General features: G+C 40.5%; 1 long non-coding RNA gene across 1 annotated transcript; it reads left to right on the forward strand.

Moving 5' to 3' along the window:
- The first annotated feature begins 120 nt into the window (after positions 1-120).
- LOC144586077 (uncharacterized) lies at positions 121-7585 on the forward strand. Its single transcript, XR_013540800.1, has 2 exons — positions 121-1089; positions 3528-7585. It is a non-coding gene; the product is annotated as an uncharacterized LOC144586077 (long non-coding RNA).
- The last annotated feature ends 1161 nt before the right edge of the window (positions 7586-8746 follow it).

Below are 8746 nucleotides of genomic sequence, written 5' to 3' on the forward strand. Positions count from 1 at the left end.
GGTTCCGACTGAGGGGGGGGGAGAGAGAGAGAGGAGGAGGAGGAGGAGCAATCGAGGAGTCTGCGCAGCAGCGCGCTTGGCACGTGGTCTCCCTGGGTGCGGAGGCGGCCAATAGGGAGGACCGCGCGGGGCGGAACAAAAACTTCCACGGAAAGCCGGCGCGCCGCGCTAACAGCTAGGCGGAGCCGGGCTGCCCCCCCCTTTGGTGATTCCAATGATGCCTACGTGCATTCAGCTATGTGTGGCATTGCAAGGTGTGCTCGATGCTGTACACGCGTTTACCCAGCTGGAAGCCTTTGGAGTGTGTATCGGAAATTATTCTTAGATTTATTTTTATTTATACTGTATGCCGCATTTCTGTTGCTAGGCTTACTCGCTTTGATTGAGTACCGAAATGCCACGGGAAATTTTCTCCCACTTTAGAATACTTTATGAACAGAGGATCGCGCTGCCAGTCATGGTGCATCGGCGGCGGAGAGGTCCAGGTTGGTCCAGGTCCTTAAAGGGGGAGATCCACCTAAGTAAACTTTTCGGTCATGTCAGAGTACGCCTCTGACCTCTTTTTTTAACCTTCCACGCGACGTTCTTTTCTGATCTCGCCCGTTTTTTTTCAACAACTTTTGAACTTAAACAAGCTCTCACAGACAGGAAAGGGACGAAATTTCCTGAATAAAAAAGAATGAGCCTGGGCAAAATGAATTCAAAATGTTGTCGATCATGAGAAGACAAGGCTTTCTGGAAAAGACACTAATGCTAAAGAAAATGGAAAGTAGCAGAAAAAGAAGATAAGTACAGTATGAGATGGATTGCCTGGACTAAGGAAGCCACCTCTTTGACTTTGCAAGAGATGAGCAGGGTTGTTAATGATGAAACATTTTGGCCCCCGCACATTCATAGGGTGGCCAAAAGTTGGAAGTGATTTGATGGTACATAACAATGAGGAACCTGGGCAAGCCCAAGTCATCTTGCTGCTTGAAGCAAAGAACAAAATACTCCCTCCCCAATTCTTTGTACTATAGCAAACTGTACTGTCTTTCTTCACCATAAGGCTGCTGCTAAAGTTAGGGAGAAGAAGGGCATGTATTGCAGGTACTGTAGCTCTTTCTACCAACAAACTGCTGCCACCTTGCAACCAGTGCTATAATGGAGTCAGGGCTTACAGACCTGATGCCTTGGGACTTTTTAAGTAGGATGTGCTATTAAATTATCTGCTGTACCCTGAGGCCTCTTGTTGCATCTAAACTTATATGTAGTTGTCACAGTAGCTGGAAAAGAAAACTTGCTTCAGGTAATCTCTGTTATAGTGTAAAGTATTTTAGGACAGTTTGTTTTTTTTTAAATTAAAATCCATTAACATTACAAAAGATCTACCTCTGATAGCAATCTAGTTTAGGAGACAGAGTCACATAATGCCCATTACTCTGCTTTCCAGGAGAACAGAATTGCAAATGATGCAGGAGCAATAGGGGCTGACTATGCTACTACTGCTTCCACCCATCATTTCCATGGAAAAATCTAGCCCTACCCCATGACCTTGTAGAGATCTGATCTGAAAGATCATGCAGAGGGTGGAGCAGATGGGAACAGGGGATTTAAAAAATACTTTATTGGACTACAAATGCCAAAATCCTCGAGCTAGCACAGGCAGTGGCCAGGAGATTTGGGGACTTGCATCCCCCACCCACCCAAAAATACTTTTCCAAATGTGGATTGTGACTGCTGTGAGTACCTGGGCCAGAGAGGCATGGCAGACTACTACAGCTGATAGTTCTTGTCTTGGCATCCTTTCTCATTGTAAAATTTAGGAAATCCAGGTTCTGATTCCCACAGAGCCATGAAACTCACTGGGTGACTTTCAGTAAGTCAAGCACACTCTCAATCTACCTCCCAAATTTGTTTTGCAGGTAAGGAGGAGGAGAGAGATACAGACGTCTGTGCTGATGGTGGAGTCCAAGATAACACTTGTAATACAGTCCTTGACATTACTTGATGTGTTTCTTGAGAGCTTCCTACATCTAACAACAAACCACATGTGCATGATTCACAGTCACACTGTGGGCGCACATATCTTCAGTCCCAAAACAATGATAGTAAAACATGTGTGCCTGTTTTTTTGGCGGAGTATTGAGCAATATACATATTTTGAAAAAAGCTTGAATAATAACTTATTTTGTGCTAGAAAATTCTGTTGGGAATGAATCAAGTCTAGATGTCCTTCAAAATGTTGAGCTCTTTCTTCAAAGGAGGAAAAAAACTACTACTTAGACTGCACTGCCATTGGGTCATGCTAGCTAGAGTATGCTGGGAGATGTAATCTAAAAAAGTGACATTTTTCGTTTCCACGTCCAATATTGTTTCATAGGTTTTCCTCTGCTTTGCTTGCAGAGTTTGCTTGCATATCAACATTTTATATATATATTCCTGGACTTTATATATCACTTTATATTCCTGGACTAATGATTTTTATATATTTATATGATTTATATATATAAATCATTAGTCCAGGAATATACAGTGGACCCTCGACTTACAGACGGCTCGACTTACAGACTTTTCGAGTTACAGACTTCTCTGGCCGCAAAATTTAGGTTCAACTTGCAGCCAGAGAATCGACCTACAGACCAGAAAAAAAACAAAATGGAACAAAAATGGAACAAAAACAGCCGGTTACAGGATTAATCGGTTTTCAATGCATTGTAGGTCAATGGAGACTCGACCTACAGACTTTTCGACCTGCAGCCACCATTCCAATACGGATTAATTCCGTAAGTAGAGGGTCCACTGTAAAGGCTCTTAACTATGAAATGCAAATCTAAAATCAAGGCTGAAATCATTTGAACATTAAGTCAGGAGTAAGCCTTATTTTAATTCAGTGGGATGTAATTCTGAGTAAATATATGTAGAATAAGGTTGTCTAGTTCCTGACATTCATTTTGTCACTTATGTAGAAGAAAACCTTAGAGATTCAAGAGCCAATTTATTAGCTAGGAGGACTGTCTTCTAAATACATTGTTTTGTCTTATGTGCAAGGACCTCACTCTATGTTGGAAAAATGTAAAACGAATCAGTGCCTGAGGCTTGGAGTTAGGATTAGGGTTCATTTGTACTGGATGCTGAAGATGCCGAATTATGAGATACTTGGAGCTCTTAAAAGAATACATTTTGGTTTTGATTCAGCAAGGTAAACAATGGTGGAAAATAAAGAATTTAAAATAGAGAACCTGGTGTCTTTAGCCTTGACGCCCCAGCCCTATGCAGAGCCATCTTTTCATCCACCTCAACTCAAGACTTATTTTATACTTCTCAGCCACCTAGACTGTGGCTTTTTTGTGCAATAGATCAAAGAATTCTAGTGTCACTCAGCAATGTTTTTTTCTGGCAAGCTGTCAGTTCTGTTTGTAGGGCAATATATCAAAGTATAGTTCTGTATTTTCACTCATAATGAGGCACAAAGAAATGTAGCAAAACATACCCAGGAGATACTGAATTTTATTCTGCTAACCCTGTCTTTGTTTTCTTTCTTTCAGAAGCTGACTGGTGTCTCTGAAGGTATTGGCTGAACTATAGTCAGGTTCCTCTCCATCACATTTCTTGTCTGTCTTGCTTTTTCATTATTACAGTAGAGCAGTTTACAATCAAGTAATGGTGCTCCCTGTATTATCAAAATTGGTCCCAGAGTCTTGGTATGAATTGTACACAAATGTCTGGTGCAGTTCCTATTTTTAGCAGGATAATTACACAGATCTTTGCATTCTGTCTAGATCTCCAATGTGGGCATTTAAAAAAGAAAATAAGAATTTTAAAGAAGGAAGGAAAGACATCCATTTAAAAAAATGTTTTCATATTAAAAGCTAAGCTGTTTCAACTTGCTAGTGTAGTGTACTAAAATAATGAATGACTTAAAAATCAGGTGTAAAATCTGCCATCTAAACTTATAGTATATGTTGGCTGAAAAACAGGAGGGAAGTAAGCAAATGTGGAGTTTTGTCCTTTTGAATGTCCTAAGGAAGTAAATCAGCAGCATGTTTCACCAGAGTATGCTTGTCCCTTCTAGCTCTGAATCCTGACTGAACCAAAAAGAAGAATCTTCTGTGTGGAATATGTTGTGCATCATCTGTTTGAACTACACTTCTGTCAAATGCAGCATAGCTTTTTCATAAATAACCTTGAAGGCATTGGACACCAAGCCTGAGTACTGAGTCTAAGAAACAAAACAGGAACAATAGGTACCCTGTTTCCCCAAAAATAAAACCTAACCTGAAAATAAGCCCTAGTATGATTTTTCAGGATTCTTGTAATATAAGCCTTACTCCCAAAATACGCCGCAGTTAAATGAAACCCCGCCCTCCACCATTGTGCAACAACCAGAAGATGACATGACTGCATTTGAATAAATGTAGGTTGTTGTACATGAAAAAATAAAACATCCCCTGAAAATAAACCCTAAAGCATTTTTTGGAGCCAAAATTAATATAACACCCTGTCTTATTTTCAGGGAAACACAGTAGCAGTAGCCTGCCTTACAAAAATTGCCTAATCCTTGAAGATACACTGAGAAACATAGATGAGTAAATGAAACCAGTACAGATGTTAGGCTAAAACGGCCAGAGACAGAAGGAAAAGATCTGAGAAAAGCAATGTAATGTCAATCCTTATCAATGAAGAAATTACCTTTTTTTTCTCAATTAAAAAAGTGTATTGTGACACTTTAGAAACAGTTTTAGTTCAGATAAACTTCTATAGATTGTAGCTGAAGTTGTTGGTTGTAAAAGTGTCACACAACTGTTATTTCATTGCAACAAGCAACATCATCCTGCCAAAAAAGACTTCCTGCTGTCTTGTACTACAAGAGGCTAACATAGCAAAATTGACTACAATTCCCATAATTCGAAGCCAACACGGACAGGGCTACGAACTGTAGTCCACAAAGTAAACTTTCCACATTCTTTGCCCTATCTATTGAAGGTCAGGCAAAACTAAAGCACTTTCTCCCTAATTCTTTTCCTAACTGGCACCAGCTTTGTTGTTTTCTAGTAGTTAAGTATTGTCCAATTCTTCGTGAACCCATTGACCAGGGCACGCCAGGCCCTGCTGTCTTCCATTGCCTCCTGGAGTTTGGTCAAATTCATGCTGGTAGCTTCGATGACACTGTCCAACCATCTCGTCCTCTGTCGTCCCTTTCTCCTCTTGCCTTCACACTTTCCCAACATCAAAGTCTTTTCCAGGGAGATTTCTCTTCTCACAAGATGGCCAAAGTATTGGAGCCTCAGCTTCAGGATCCGTCCTTCCAGTGAGTACTCAGAGTTGGTTTCCTTCAGAACAGATAGGTTTGTTCTCTTTCCAGTCCAGGGGACTCTCAAGAGTCTCCTCCAGCACCACAATTCAAAAGCATCAGTTCTTCGGCAGTCAGCTTTCTTTATGGTCCAGCTCTCACTTCCATACATGGCTAGTGGAAAAACCATAGCTTGGATTATGCGGACCTTTGTTGGCAAAGCGATGTCTCTGCTTTTTAAGATGCTGTCTAGGTTTGTCTTTGCTTTTCTTCCAAGAAGCAGGTGTCTTTTAACTTCATGACTGCTGTCACCATCTGCAGTGATCATGGAGCCCAAGAAAGTAAAATCTGTCACTGCTTCCATATCTTCCCCTTCTATTTGCCAGGAGGTGATCGAGCCAGTGGCCATGATCTTAGTTTTTTTGATGTGGAGCTTCAGACCCTTTTTGGCACTCTCATCTTTCACCCTCATTAAGAGGTTCTTTAATTCCTTCTCACTTTCGGCCATCAGAGTGGTATCATCTGCATATCTGAGGTTGTTGATATTTCTAACGTCAATCTTAATTCCGGTTTGGGATTCCTCCAGTCCACCCTTTTGCATGATGTATGCTGCATATAAGTTAAATAAGCAGGGGGACAATATACAGCCTTGTCATACTCCTTTCCCAATTTTCAACCAATCAGTTGTTCAATATCCAGTTCTAACTGTTGCTTCCTGTCCCACATATAGATTTCTTAGGAGATAGATAAGGTGGTCAGGCGCTCCCATTTCTTTAAGGACTTGCCATAGTTTGCTGTGGTCCACACAGTCAAAGGCTTTTGCGTAGTCAATGAAGCAGTGGTAGATGTTTTTCTGGAACTCTCTGGCTTTCTCTATAATCCAGTGCATGTTAATTTGGTCTCTGGTTCCTCTGCCCCTTTGGAATCCAGCTTGTACTTCTGGGAGTTCTCGGATTTTGAGCATAACTTTGCTAGCGTGTGAAATGAGTGCAATTATACAGTAGTTGGACCATTCTTTGGCACTGCCCTTCTTTGGGATTGGGATCTTTTCCAATCCTCTGGCCACTGCTGAGTTTTCCAAACTTGCTGGGATATTGAGTGTAGCACCTTAACAGCATCATCTTTAAGATTTTAAATAGCTCATCTGGAATGCCATCACCTCCACTGGCCGTGTTTTTAGCCATGCTTTCTAAGGCGCACTTGACTTCACTCTCCAGGATTTCTGGCTCAAGGTCAGAAACCACACTATCTGGATTGTCTGGGACATCCTGATCTTTCTGGTATAATTCCTCTGTGTAGTCTTGCCACCTCTTCTTGATGTCTTCTGCTTCTATGCTGTCCCTCCCATTTTTGTCCTTTATCATGTCCATCTTTGCAGAAAATGTTCCTTTAATAGCTCCAATTTTCCTGAACAGATCTCTGGTTTTTCCTTTTCTGTTATTTTCCTCTATTTCTTTGCATTGTTCATTTAAGAAGGCCCTCTTGTCTCTCCTTGCTATTCTTTGGAAGTCTGCATTCAACTTTCTGTAACTTTCCCTATCTCCCTTGCATTTTGCTTCCCTTCTCCTCTCTGCTATTTCTAAGGCCTCGTTGGATAGCCACTTTGCTTTCTTGCATTTCCTTTTCTTTGGGATGGTTTTTCTTGCTGCCTCCTGTACAATGTTACGGGGCTCCATCCATAGTTTTCAGGCACTCTGTCCACCAAATCTAGTTCCTTAAATCTGTAATTCACTTCCACTGTGTATTCATAAGGGATTTGGTTTAGATTATACTCGACTAGCCCAGTGGATTTTCCTACTTTCTTCAGTTTAAGATTGAGTTTTGCTATAAGAAACTGATGATCAGAGCCACAATCAGCTCCAGGTCTTGTTTTTGCTGACTATATAGAGCTTCTCCATCTTTGGCTGCAGAGAATATAATCAATCTGATTTCGGTATTGCCCATCTGGTGATGTTCATGTGTAGAGTCTCCTCTTGTGTTGTTGGAAATGAATGTTTGTGATGACCAGCTTGTTCTCTTGACAAAACTCTATTAACCTTTGCCCTGCTTCATTTTGAACTCCAAAGCCAAATTTCCCTGTTGTTTCTTTTATCTTTTGACTCCCTCCTTTAGCATTCCAGTTCCCTATAATGAGAAGAACATCTTTCTTTGGTGTCAGTTCTAAAAGGTGTTGTAAATCTTCACAGAACTGGTCAATTTCAGCCTCTTCAGCATTCGTGGTTGGTGCATAAACTTGGATTACTGTGATGTTGAAAGGTCTGTCTTGGATTCGTATTGAAATCATTCTCTCATTTTTAGATTATATCCCAGTACAGCTTTTCCCACTCTTTTATTGATTCTGAGGGCTACTCCATTTCTTCTATGGGATTCTTGCCCACAATAGTAGATACGATAATCGTCTGGATTGAATTCACCAATTCCCACACATTTTAGTTCACTGACGGCCAGGATGTCAATGTTTATTCTTGCCATCTCCTGTTTGACCACCTCCAGCTTCCCAAGGTTCATAGATCTTACATTCCAGGTTCATATGCAGTATTTTTCTTTGCAGCATCAGACTTTCCTTTCACTTCCAGGCACGTCCACAGCTGACCTTCCTTTTGGCTTTGGCCCAACCACGTCATTACCTCTGGAGCTACTTGTACTTCTCCTGTGCTCTTCCTCAGTAGCATATTGGATGCCTTCCGACCTGAGGGGCTCATCTTCCATTTCATATCTTTTAACCTTTTGTTTCTGTCCATGGGGTATTCTTGCCAAAGATACTGGAGTGGCTTGCCAGTTCCTGCTCCAGGTGGATTGCGTTTAGTCAGAACTCTCCACTATGACCTGCCTGTCTTGGGTGTCCCTGCACGGCATAGCCCATAGCTTCTCTGAGTTACTCAAGCCCCTTCGCTACGACAAGGCAGCCATCCATAAAGGAAGGCACCAGCTAGAGACTGGTAAATAACAGCAACAGGAACATGCCTCCAAACAAGCTCCATCTACCTTACCTTGCCAGACACACCTGTTTTTGGACCCTGTATTATTATTATTATTATTATTATTATTATTATTATTATTATTATTATTATTATTATTATTATTATTATTATTATTATTATTATTATTATTATTATTATTACCACCGCTCAGAGTGGTATAGATTTATCAGATGGGCGGGATATAAATCAAATAAATAAATAAATAAATAAATATTCTTCTTCTTCTTCTTCTTCTTCTTCTTCTTCTTCTTCTTCTTATTATTATTATTATTATTATTATTATCATTATCATTATCATTATCATTATCATTATCATTATTATTATTATTAATTCTATTTATATCCCGCCTCTCTGGTCGGGTGAGGACCACTCTAGGCGGCTAACAGTCAAACAATAATATAATAAAATATAAATACTTTGTACAGCAAAGTAGATGATCAGATGTAAAATTATGTTAATCACAGGACCCAGTGGGTGTGAATGTGCATATTT

The sequence above is a fragment of the Pogona vitticeps genome, chromosome 1 (genome assembly GCF_051106095.1).
Source record: "Pogona vitticeps strain Pit_001003342236 chromosome 1, PviZW2.1, whole genome shotgun sequence".
NCBI classification, from domain to species: Eukaryota; Metazoa; Chordata; class Lepidosauria; order Squamata; family Agamidae; genus Pogona; species Pogona vitticeps.